Raw genomic sequence first — 12,174 nt, forward strand, 5'->3', positions numbered from 1 at the left:
TAGTGGTCTCAAATCTCAGGCCCTCAGGCTTGTCAACCAGGGGTTGCGAAGGCTGCTGGGGTTCTTCTTCTCCAACTCTGGGGACAGAGTAAGACTCCTGTGGCCACAACGTGTGGCAACAACCCCAGTCCCCCCCCCCTCCCCCAAGTAATTTGTCCACCCTTTTTACCCCATGCCAAACCCTGGCACCAGGGAGACTGCAAACCATTTTGTTGAGGCGGTCTAGGTGACTAATTATTCTGTCCGTCTTCCTGATTATGGAATCCCTGAGAACCACTAGCCGTCTTTGCCTATGAGGATGAGGTAAAATACTTAGAAGAAGAACAACAACACCTGTGCCCATGTATTGACCCTTACTTTAGTCTTCACACCACCTTATGCCCACTAGACCCGGCTAAACGTTCCTACTTGGTGACACAGGCCCCAGACCTTGTTACCTGGGATGAGCGTAATGCTGAGTGTTCCCTGCTGACACCCGCGCTGCAAGACAGAGTTCATAGACTACTGCAACTTTGCTCTGTCCGGATCAGTTCCCGTCTCTTTGGCTCTGTTGTGGATACTGTCCTGCTCTGTGACTCTCCTAGTCCTCGGCGTGGGTTGAAGTTGTCTCTAGCTTGTACTCTCTTAAGAAGAGTTTAACAGTGCATTGTGCTTTGGAGTGTAACTAGTGAAGAAGTTGGTAGCAGTGTGCTGTCTTGCGTCCTTCCCATGCGGGGTACTGACTAGGACTTAAATTCGGTACGGGGACCTGGCAGAGAGCCAGGGCCCGGATAGGACTACTGTGGATAGCTATCTAGCACGTATCCTTCCTCCACAACGTCCAGAATGAAAGACCCTTGCTCCTCCTCCACCCATGTGCATTAGTTCCTCCCCAGCGTGTTAGGTGCGCTGCGAGTGAGTGAAAGAGTGTAAAAAAGAAGAAAGTGAGGAGATGATAGGAAATAATCTGGTCTACAGATTCAGGTGACACATAAAAGCAATAACCCTTTGCAATCCTTCAGCTGTGCAGCTTCCGTATACACATACATAACATAGCGACATTTAGTGGTGAACCTTGGTACTACTTTTATCACCATAACAGTACAATAAGTACAGACTTTGGAAAGGGTGTATACATCTGCAACACCCTTAGTGGGACACCACAAAGAAGTGACCTTCCTTTTCTTGGATCCCTTTACAGTCCCTCTAACTAAACATTAACCCAGCTACTTGCATGGTTCTCTTGATTTATTTTTCCACCCTCCATTTCTACACTACTAACTTCTTTCCAACTAAGCCGAATGTCAAGTTGGTCAATTTCCCTCAATGTTGCAATATGCTTCTCCAGATATCTAATTCGAACTTTTAGATGGGCAACATGCTCATATTTGCCACAGCAGTATTCACCCTGGAACTCCTGCTCTAGTCGTACATACATATGGCAAACTGTGCACTGAAGGAAACCTCCCATCTTGCTAGCCATTATGCTTTGTGAAAAAAAAAAAAACTGTGGGGAAAAAAAAAGAAATTTAGCACTTACCAGAACTTTGAACTCGTCTTTAACATCACACGTATTCACAGCCACTTAGTAGCAAGCCACAAGGAGCAAGCTCATTGAGTACTGAAGTCTGATTTAAGCACTTGTTCAATAAAACACCACTGTAGGTGCACAGCAGATCAGAAAGAAAAAGTGTTTTAACCTCTTTAAAGCGCAATCTGTCACCCCCAAACCGCTTGTACCGCCAGATAGCTGTTTTTAATCCAAAAACTATAATGGGGTCTGTTTGGCAGGTGATGCATTTATTGTCCTAAAAAACAACTTTTAAACCTGCAGACCTGTCAAATTGGCATGGCCTAGAGTACCCATGTCCTAGGATAACGACAACCCTCTGTCCCTCCTCTCCACCCTCTTCACCATTAGGAATGCCCCTAGAACAATTTTTCCTATTCATCATCCGTGTGAAAACTGCACAGGGGCTGGATCATTAAGGCACCTGTGTAGCGTACAGACAGCTGATCGAAAAAATAGGAAAAATCTTGCCCCGGGGTGTTCCTAGTGATGAGTAGGGGTGGAGGGGCGTCCCAGTCTGAGTGGAATAGCAAGAGAGCTGGGCAATGTTAAAGCAAACCTTAGCAAACTAAAAACTTAACACAGGTACCTTATTCTACAAGCTAATGTAGCATAACAAATTACATATAGTGGAACAGTTAGTGTATATTCACATGCACACCTGTTGGTTTAAACAGCATCAGATCAATATCTTTAAGTGATGCACAGGGGGCATCTCCTCTGAGTCACTCACTTTTCCTTTCTTCTCTATCTGTCCGGCCATCATTAAGACTGCTTTCTCTTTTCAAATTCTGCCAAATAAACATTTATGGTGCGTTCACACCTACAGGATCTGCAGCTGATTTTCTGCAGCAAATTTCATTTAAATAACTGAACACAGCATCAAATCTGCTGCAGATCTGCTGCAGATCCTGTAGGTGTGAACGCACCCTTAGGCTCCTCCTTGAACACCATCCTCTCCTTTTTACAAAGTCCCCATCTGTGCTCCCCCACACTGTAACGGTGGCCACTTGTGGTAGTTGGGCCATCAAATAGTAATAAGGTCTATCTGTGATTTTATATGACAGACAGGCGCCCTCTGTGATCTCAAATCACAGTTGTAAGACTCCCCCTCTTCCGTGCCCCATCCAGGAGTTAGTCCACTATGTTCCCCCATACAGTAGTTAGGTCCCCTCTGTGTTCTTCTATTGATGTTAATCTCCCTGTACTGTCTTATATAAGATAGGCCCCTGATGCCGCCATATGATGCACAATGAAAATTTTTTTTTTTCCTCTATGATGATCCTCTGTTGCAATTTGCAGTGCCACATTCAACGCCAGATTCCCAGGCCTCTTGCCTCTATAGTAGCAGAACAGGAAGCAGCTAGCTTTTTGTTCTGCTCCAACCTGCATCTGACAGTGTGTGCATCTTAAAGAGACATACACACATTTGGAAGCCCTTCTCATCAGGAGATCTAGGGATTGTGTCCCAAAGTAAAAAAACAAACAAAAACAAAACACTGATCTGATATTTACAGTTTATCCTAAAGATATGACATGAAGATTAAAATCCTACAAAACCCTTTAACTCTAAAATCTAAGTTTAAAAACGAGAAAGTGTCAATGTGAGCATACAGTAAATAGCATATATGGTATATTTTTATTCTTACAGTCTAGAATAGCCTTTGAAATTTTTATTTCATAAGATATAGAATTATTTTTATGTGTATTTGTTTTAAATAAATATACTTTTATTAGTTGTACTTTTTATATTCTTATCTAATTCCATGTGGTGGCACTGGTGAGTAACAAACAAAATAATTGATATAAAAGAAAATCTTTTAAAAGAACAGTTCCTTTATCTTGGATTAAAACACACATACACAAAGATATATCTATAAAGATCTTTATTTACTGATTACTCATTTTTTATATTATATCTTGTATATAAGTTTTATATCTTTCTGTGTAATGCTAAGGGACAATTAGATAAAGAACACTTGTATACATATTAAAGGGAAGTAAATTACATGCATGCATAAATACTACATCAAAATAATATATTAATCCATGCAAACAACATAAATGTCTCTGGAATACAACATATTGTTCAGGCTCCTGGTAACTAAAGCCAAATGCACTATAGATTTATGTTAATCTGGATGTCATTTACATACTAAAGTAAGGTGACAATACTGCTTTTGGTAAACATACACAAAACCAATTGGTGATTTTTTTTTTTAAACACAATTGTTTCCTTGATTTTGAAGAATTATATGTTAATGTCTTATTAAGATAATTTGTTTATTTTTTTTTCCACAGTAAAATAAATTGGCACTGTGAATACATGGCTGAAGTAACTGAATGTATGCGCTGATATAAATACATGTACATGCTGTTTTTGCCATGTCTCCCTACAATGAATATATACAAGCATTGATAGTAGAATTGATTCTCTAGGTTCAACACTAGCAGCAAATCAGAATTAATTTTCAATGATCCACTTGTCTCTATTGAAACCTCTTCTATCTTACCACACAAGGAAATATGAATATCATAGATAGTTTTACAGATTTAAACATTTTCCTGTGATTTTTTTCTTGTCATGTTTGTTTATTAAAATAGATTTTTCATCCGCAAAACATATTCATTTCATTATAGACAATAAAAGAATAAAAATTATAATGCTTTGGATACAAAATCAGGTTATAGACATGATGTTTCATTTGTCTAATATGCCAATCTGTAAAACAAAGTACACAAAGAGTAAAATTCCTAAATATGCTTTGCTGGAGTGAATGTAGGAAATATTTATTGAATAACAGAAAAGCATACATTTAATTATGGAAACATATATGCAAATGTAAATTTCTAATGACAAATTCATGTTATAGAATTTAATAACAAAAAAAATTCATAAAAGAGAATTAATTCTAGATAAACAAATAGAAAATATAGAAACACATATCCAAGGCTGCTACACAATTGTGCTTTTGTCTGCTGTATGTAGAATGAATGCATCTAGAATATTTTTGTTGGCAATACATTATCAAATAGAATTTATGATCATCTTTACATTACATTACCTGCTGATCTACTGCATGTTAACACTTTGAAATGTAAGGAATTGTTCTGTTCTAGTAGAATATGATCTTGTAATCTTATATTGTGAGCTGTACTCATGAGGCTGAAAATATGGATTGTCATCAGTAGGTGTCAGTACAGGCAGTGAAAGTTTAAGCAAAAGAAAGTAGATAAGCAAAAAGTATAGACTGCAAATTTCATAAAAATAAACCTGTTTCACATTCTGCACATGTACCTTAATTCTATTATTTCTATATAGATCACCTTTAGACAGTGACACAATATTGGTTTATTATGTGATGATTAATAAATCATCATTCTAAAATATATGAACATTTATAAGACTATTCTCATTGAATATAATTTTTGTTATAGGGGATAACAAAAACAAAAACTACTGTCCCTTACCTTTCTAATAAACCACCTTGATGGACTGCCGTCTTATTGATCACTGCCATACAAGTGCATAACTGCAGTCAGCACCTACATAGAAGTATAGCACAAAGATTTCATTTTTTCCTAAATATCTTTTTCATGCTTTGAAAATTCACAGACAATAACTCATTTTCTTCCCATGTGAATTACTCAAAATAAAAATATGATATTATTATAAATATTATATTATTATTACAGAATATTTATACCTCAGATTACCTTATGATTCAGATGATCTTTCAACTACTGTATAGTTACATTTTTATGACAACTTCTTCTGTATTTAGATTCCACACATATTCTGGATTTAAAATGGATCTGTACTTTGTGAAAGTGACCATATTCTGTAATGCTGCAAAATTGCGGCAAAGACACAAAAATTTAAATAATCCTGTTTTTGAAAGGTTATAATCTGAAAGGGCAGTTGCATTTTATGGTTTGCATCACTATTTCTAAAGCAGACACTTTATCATGATGATGATGATGATGATATTTATCATCGTTATTATTATTACTGAATAATTTATCTGTACAGTGCACATTTGTGTTTGTAAAGAAGTAAAGCACAGCTATATTAGATGCAGAGAATATGTCTAGAGGAATTTAAAACTGCCAATGTAAACTAGCACAATTTGTATATGTATATATATATATATATATATATATATATATATATGTATATATATCCTATATATATATATATATATATATATATATATATATATATATATATATATGTATATATATCCTAACAGGATAAAAATGATAATCCCTTTTTATTTCTTTTTTTTTTTACATTTCTTGTACACTAAGTTTAAAGTTTCTATGAAAGAAAGGGTTATTTAAGTACATCCAACAGGCCTTGGTTTTTGTTGTGGCTCTGTCAAACTGTCGGACTGCTACTCGGTATATATACAGCATGGTGGATCATTCCACAATTTTTGTGTGAAATTCAGAACTCAGTGGCAGACTGTTATCATAATCACAATGTGGTCTTTTTTTTTTTTTAACCTGGGCCCTTATGGTTTCTCTGAGACCCAAGACATTTAGTAAGGCAAAATACCAACATTGTAGCATAAAAAAGAAGACAGCACATATCTTTATGTGATGATGTAACTATTCTCAGTCCAATGCAATTATTTGTACAGTGTTTACAATAAGAAACAATTAAATATCAGGCAATCTTGTGCCCAGAGCCTTATGAATGGGTTTTAAAGATTTGTAGATGATGCAAAAGAAGTCAATTTAAAAATACTTTAAAAAAAATGGGAAAGGAAGTCACAAAAACATTTTCCCACTGTTTTTAATGTCCTCTTTTTTTCTCCCTGATGGGGAGCAGAGGTTATTATATGGTTTGTAGAAGCTATACAAACAATATTCAAATTCACATTCAAAAACATTCAGTTTTTTTCAATTGTGTCCACGGAAAGTGTTGGTTGATCGGTTTCATAAATATAAGAAAAGCAATGTCCACATTAGTGACTGATGAATTGTTATACTGAATTAAAATACTTTAGTCAAATATGTATGTATGTAATTATAACTCTTGAAGTGTAAGATTAAATGATGTTATAAAAAAAATATCTCAAGCTCTGAACATCTCACGGAGAACTATTAATAAATCTATCATCTAAAAATGGAAGGAGTTTGACACAACTGCAAACCTACCAAGTAATGGCGTCCAGCTAAACGGTCCAGCCAAGGTATTGAGTAGAGAAGCAGCCAAGTAAGGGGGACTATCTTTTAGTCTACCTCAGGAACATGGTCGTCATCTAGAAAGCTGCCATATTGGATCATGGTCAAGTTTTTACAGTGGGAAAGTGGTCCTGTAGCATATCAATGAAGACCAAAATTGTTTCAGAAATCGATTACAGTATCCAAGTTGACAATATCATCCTGTGATGCATAGTTCTTTGTCATGTTCATTGCAATGTTCATGGTACTGAGCACAGTACTTAAAGTGTCACTGTCATTACAACTTTCAAAATCTAAATCAACAGTAGATGTGATATAAAGTAGGTTTTCAATTTACATTATTTTTTAAACACCCTGAGCCGTGACTCTCTCTACAGGTCAGACTTCATGTGTTTAGTCTCTTTTTTTCAACCAGCATAAGACTAAAAAGCCTTCAGGTGACAAGACCTGGATTTCAGAAAAAAAAATCACTACTCTGTAAGGGAATCCCGCAGAATTTACTGGCCCTAATAGTCCGACTATTGTAGCTGCTATAGTTTGTCTGTTTTATTGAGATTTGTTTTCATGCAATTCTCGAGTTCACGCAAATATTTGCAAATTTTGTTAAATGAATTTCAGAGTGATTAACTCATCTTTACTGACAAACTCTAATAGGGACTGTAATTGTGCCACAGCTTGTCACATAGAAATCTATGGGAGCGATCGTAAAAAAAATACAGATGAGTGATCATTTTGAACCATTCTCACTTATTTAACTATCACTTTCCCCTTTTTTGCTTTTTTGCCGATCTGCAAAACACACAGGTTAACAGATGCAATACAGATGCATTACAATTTTTTTTTTTTTGCAGATTGCGGATGAAGATTGTGGATGATTGCAGACATCATATACTGTCCTGAAAAACTACTGAACATGTGAATGTAGCTGTAGGCTATGTTCTCACATAATATTTTTGCTCAGTATTTTGGCTCAGTATTTTGCAATTATAACCATGTGTGGATTGAAAACACAAAAAGGCTATGTTCCCACATTGTTGAAATTGAGGGGATGGCCAATGGAAAATAATTACTCTTATTTTAAAACAACATCTATTTTTTTTAAATAATGGCCGTTACTTGCCATTAAAACACCCTATAAAAATGCATGTCACTGTCTGGCTACATTCACACTACGTTAAACAAAAGAGAAAAAGCTTCCGCTATGTTCACACAACGTTTTTTTCAGCTCTATTTAAAATTATGTCCGTCATTTTGAGTCTAAAATAACAGATGTCATTTAGCAGCCTGACCAACCCTGCAATTACTGTTTTTTGTACATTATTCTAGTTTCGGTGGACTTAAGTCCACTGAATTAAATAGTAAAAACGGAGAAAGAACGGTGACAAATGATAAACTGTGTGTGAACAACTGATAAAAAACGTCCGATGTTTGTAAAAGACGTCCAAAAATAATGATCATAATCATTATTTTGATGTCCGTGGTAAAAACTTCCGTTATTCAATACATTCTTTCCATTGACTTCAATGCATTGCCATTGCAGTCAGTTAAATCACTGCAATAATGGACTTTTTTAAATATCAAAATCGGCCGCCTTTTCTCTATTTTTGCTGTTGTGTGAACATAGCCTTAAAATGACAACCGTTATTACCACATTTTAATTTATCTCAATGGATTGCCTTAAAGTCAATAGAAGGACGGCTGCTCACTGCACACAGTATATTTAAAAATGAACGTTGTTTGCACAGATGTTAAAATAATGATCATGACAATTATTCACAAATGTCTTTTGCAAACAATGGATGTTATTTTCAGTTGTTCACCTCACCCACTTTTTCTTTTTCCACTGTCCTTTCATTGTCTTTAGGCTGAAAACACACACGCCAGTTTAAAAAAATAAATAAAATACTGCCACTGCAGTTTTTGTACCAAAGCCATCCTATTTGAATCCACAATGGCAGAAAATATGCAGTGGGTGTTTTCCAAAAAACTGCCATGTATGTTTCCAGCCTCACTATTAAATTCAATGGACTTTTCAATTAAAGAAACACCCAAAGGGCAATCAGTCTACCTAAACTGGAATATTTGTACCAACAGTTGTCATTGATCTCATAATGATGGACATTATTTTAAAAAATAAAAAACGGAAAGAAAAAATGTCATGTGAACATAGCCCCTGGTATCCATTATGGTATCTGCTTACTGTGTACATCAAGGTGTATATGTTAAATTGAAGTAGTTCATTCTGAAAATGTGTGTAAAGATGTTTACACTGGTTTCCTTTTCTAATTTTTTGGGGGGATAAAGCTTAAAAATATCAGTATATTGCAGAAACACATACACATGTTGGACGTCCATTATTGATGATTGCAATAACTGCATTCTCTGGTCTCTGAACACCAAACATTTAAAGATGACCACAAGAAGACATCAGCATAAATAGGATAAAGAAGCAGACAACATTAAGAAGTATAGATGATTGTTCCTTACCTGGCAGAGTTATTACATTCATTGTGAGAAGATGAACTGTTTCAATATGTTAAACACTTGAGGCTGTTCCAAAAGAGTAGCTGTCACAGAGGGCAGTATTATTGGATAATGCTGTTATGTCACCTTTTTGTTGATTTTTTTCCCTTTGTTTTTATTGACTTGTCAAGAACACACTGGGTTATTTGGAGGATGGCGACTCTAGATTATCCTGGTTCAGTTGTAAAAAAAATATATATATATACATATATATATATATATATTTTTTTTTTTTTAAACCTACCATTATATCAAGAACTGCAGGCAAAAATAATTATAATGCACATCAGGTAAAACAAATAATTGTGAAAACATAACATTTTCAGTTATTATTGCATCTTGGGTGAATATATAAAAAAAATATATATATACATTACGATTCTATTGTTTGTTTGTTTTTTGTTTTTTTTACAATTGTTGATGGTTGAACTAAGTTTGAAAACGTTGATTTAATATGCATTATAAATTGTTATTATTATTATTTTTAGAAGTAGTAGTAATAATAATATTGGAATTGTATAAGTTGAATACTTTACTATGAAATGCTACTTGTAGATAATCTACTGTCTAGTGACAAAGGTTAAACTCCTGGTTGACACTTAAACCTATAGTTTTCTGCTTCATGTCAGTGTCATGTTAACGCAATCCACTGCCAAAGTCAGATTTAGATGATTTGTGCCAATTTCATGGGAGCATCCTCTAACTTTCTACTTGGATGAATTTACACAATACAGCCACAAGATCTTGACTGCTTGATCTGTCAAAATGGCATTTTCCCTCTTTCTTATAGGTTTTGATAGAGCTATGAGTACTTGAGGTCTCAATTGTAAAATGCCATGACACTGCAGCAAAATCTTTTACAGTAATTTCACAGTGTCACTTTGTGATTATTTCAGGATGGCTTTCAACCATGACTGAAATGAATTGTGGCCTTCAGTGTATTATGCGATACAGGCTGTGAGCCTGTGAAACAGTAAGGAAAGCATTGTTAGGAGTTCTCTCTACAGAGAGATGTAAAAATAAAAAGCTTAATATTTCAGAGGTAAAAAAAAAATTGCAGTTAGAATGTACCATTCACAGATTGCACAGAATTGTAATTCTTTTTACTACAATTTAAATAATCACGGTGGAAAAAAAAAAAAAGCAAAAACAATTTAAATAATCAAGGTGAAAAAAAAAAGTAAAAATAAAACACAACCATCAAAAATAAATGGGTTCATCTACAGTCACATAGATGGATGTTCATTTTATGTTTTATAATCATTTGTGCACCCATTGTTGACACAGACACTGGCCCAGATGTACCAAAATTTTATAGGTGCAAACATAGAATAAACATAGACTGATATTCTTTAAATACGCCAGATTAAAGGGGAACTCCACATTAGGAAAATTTGTTTTCTATTAAAAGTACATTAAAAGTTATATAGATGTGTCTATATAATGTATTACCATATCTGGACGGTTCTGCCACACTGGTAGCTGATAGAAATCCATGAAGTTAGGAAAAATGGCCTTTGTGCCAATTCACATTGTCTCCTGCTCCCACTGCTCTCCCACCTTAGGAGACAAATCTTCCATGCCTCTGTCTCACATTGTGTGTGTTTGCTGAGGACAGGCTGATGATGCAGACAGGGGGCAGGGTGTGATGTCACAGGAGGCTTGGCTGGATCCCCCAATCCCCTGAGTGATTCACCATCCCAGAAGCAGCTGCTGCAAGGACTGTGGACAGTGATGAACAACTGAGGGAAAGCATTGCATTCTGGAACCAGTACTGCATTCAGGGAACTGCTCAACCAGGAACTACGGAAACACAATACAGAACAAAACCCCCTCAAACAAATGGATTTTTGGTAGTTTCAAAACTGGGATAGATAGGTAAGTAATGCGTTATGCTTCTGCAGACGTTTCATTTGTTAACCTCTACCTGGAGATTCCCTTTAATCAACAAAGTCCAAGCTGTTTAATAAATTTGGCACATCTGAGGACTATTTGGTAAAAGTTCAGATGAGCTATTAGTTTGCACCAAATTTTTTGGCTCTATTTTGGAACACTATTTTTAGAGATGAGAAAATCTACAGTTTGAATGAAGCAAAGCCTTTGTTCCTATCTGGATTCTGCTCATCAGGCTGCAGGCTTTGAAATCTGCTCCACTCCTCCATGGGTGCTGGATAAAGATGGATCCAGTCCTGGGAAACTTCAACCAGTTTCCCAGGACTAGCTATATCTTTTCCTAGCATCTGGGGAAGAGCAGCATGAAGCAGAGGAGACTTCAAAGCCCGCAGCCTAATGAGCAGAATACAGAGAGGAACAAAGCCTTTGCTTCGTTCCTACTGTAGATTTGCCAATCTCTAATTATTTTGTTTATGACCTATTGGTGAGAATGAAAACTGCAAGATTTCAGGTTTATAATAATCCTACAGCCATCCAGGACTCCTAGAGTGGCATTCAACTTCTCTAGCTGCCAGGAGTCAAATGCCAAGCATTCGGGTTCAGGGAATGTTGCCGAACCTGAACAGGTTGTCAAGTAAGCAAATATTGGACATGTAAATATTAGTTTCATATAAATGATGTAAGCGCTAATCATTTTATAATTTAGCTTGTGAACATTTTACATAAGGATGTATAAAGCTAGATCCATGAGATCCTTGCCATAGTGGTACCATTACTACTCATAAACATTACAAAGCACTATGCTTAATTGCATAAATAGTAAAGGCATCAACTTACAATAGATTTGTAAAAATAGAAAATTGAACCAACATGGTGCTAAAATTGCACTTTAACTAATCAATGAGAAAGATAACATATCAAACTTATGATGCAGTTAATGAAATATAATTTTTCTTTGTGCAAAAACTAGCAATCCGAACAGCTGTAAAAATAGCTTTGAAAGTTATATACTTGAA

Source organism: Dendropsophus ebraccatus, chromosome 2 (assembly GCF_027789765.1).
Source record: "Dendropsophus ebraccatus isolate aDenEbr1 chromosome 2, aDenEbr1.pat, whole genome shotgun sequence".
In the NCBI taxonomy this organism is placed as follows: domain Eukaryota; kingdom Metazoa; phylum Chordata; class Amphibia; order Anura; family Hylidae; genus Dendropsophus; species Dendropsophus ebraccatus.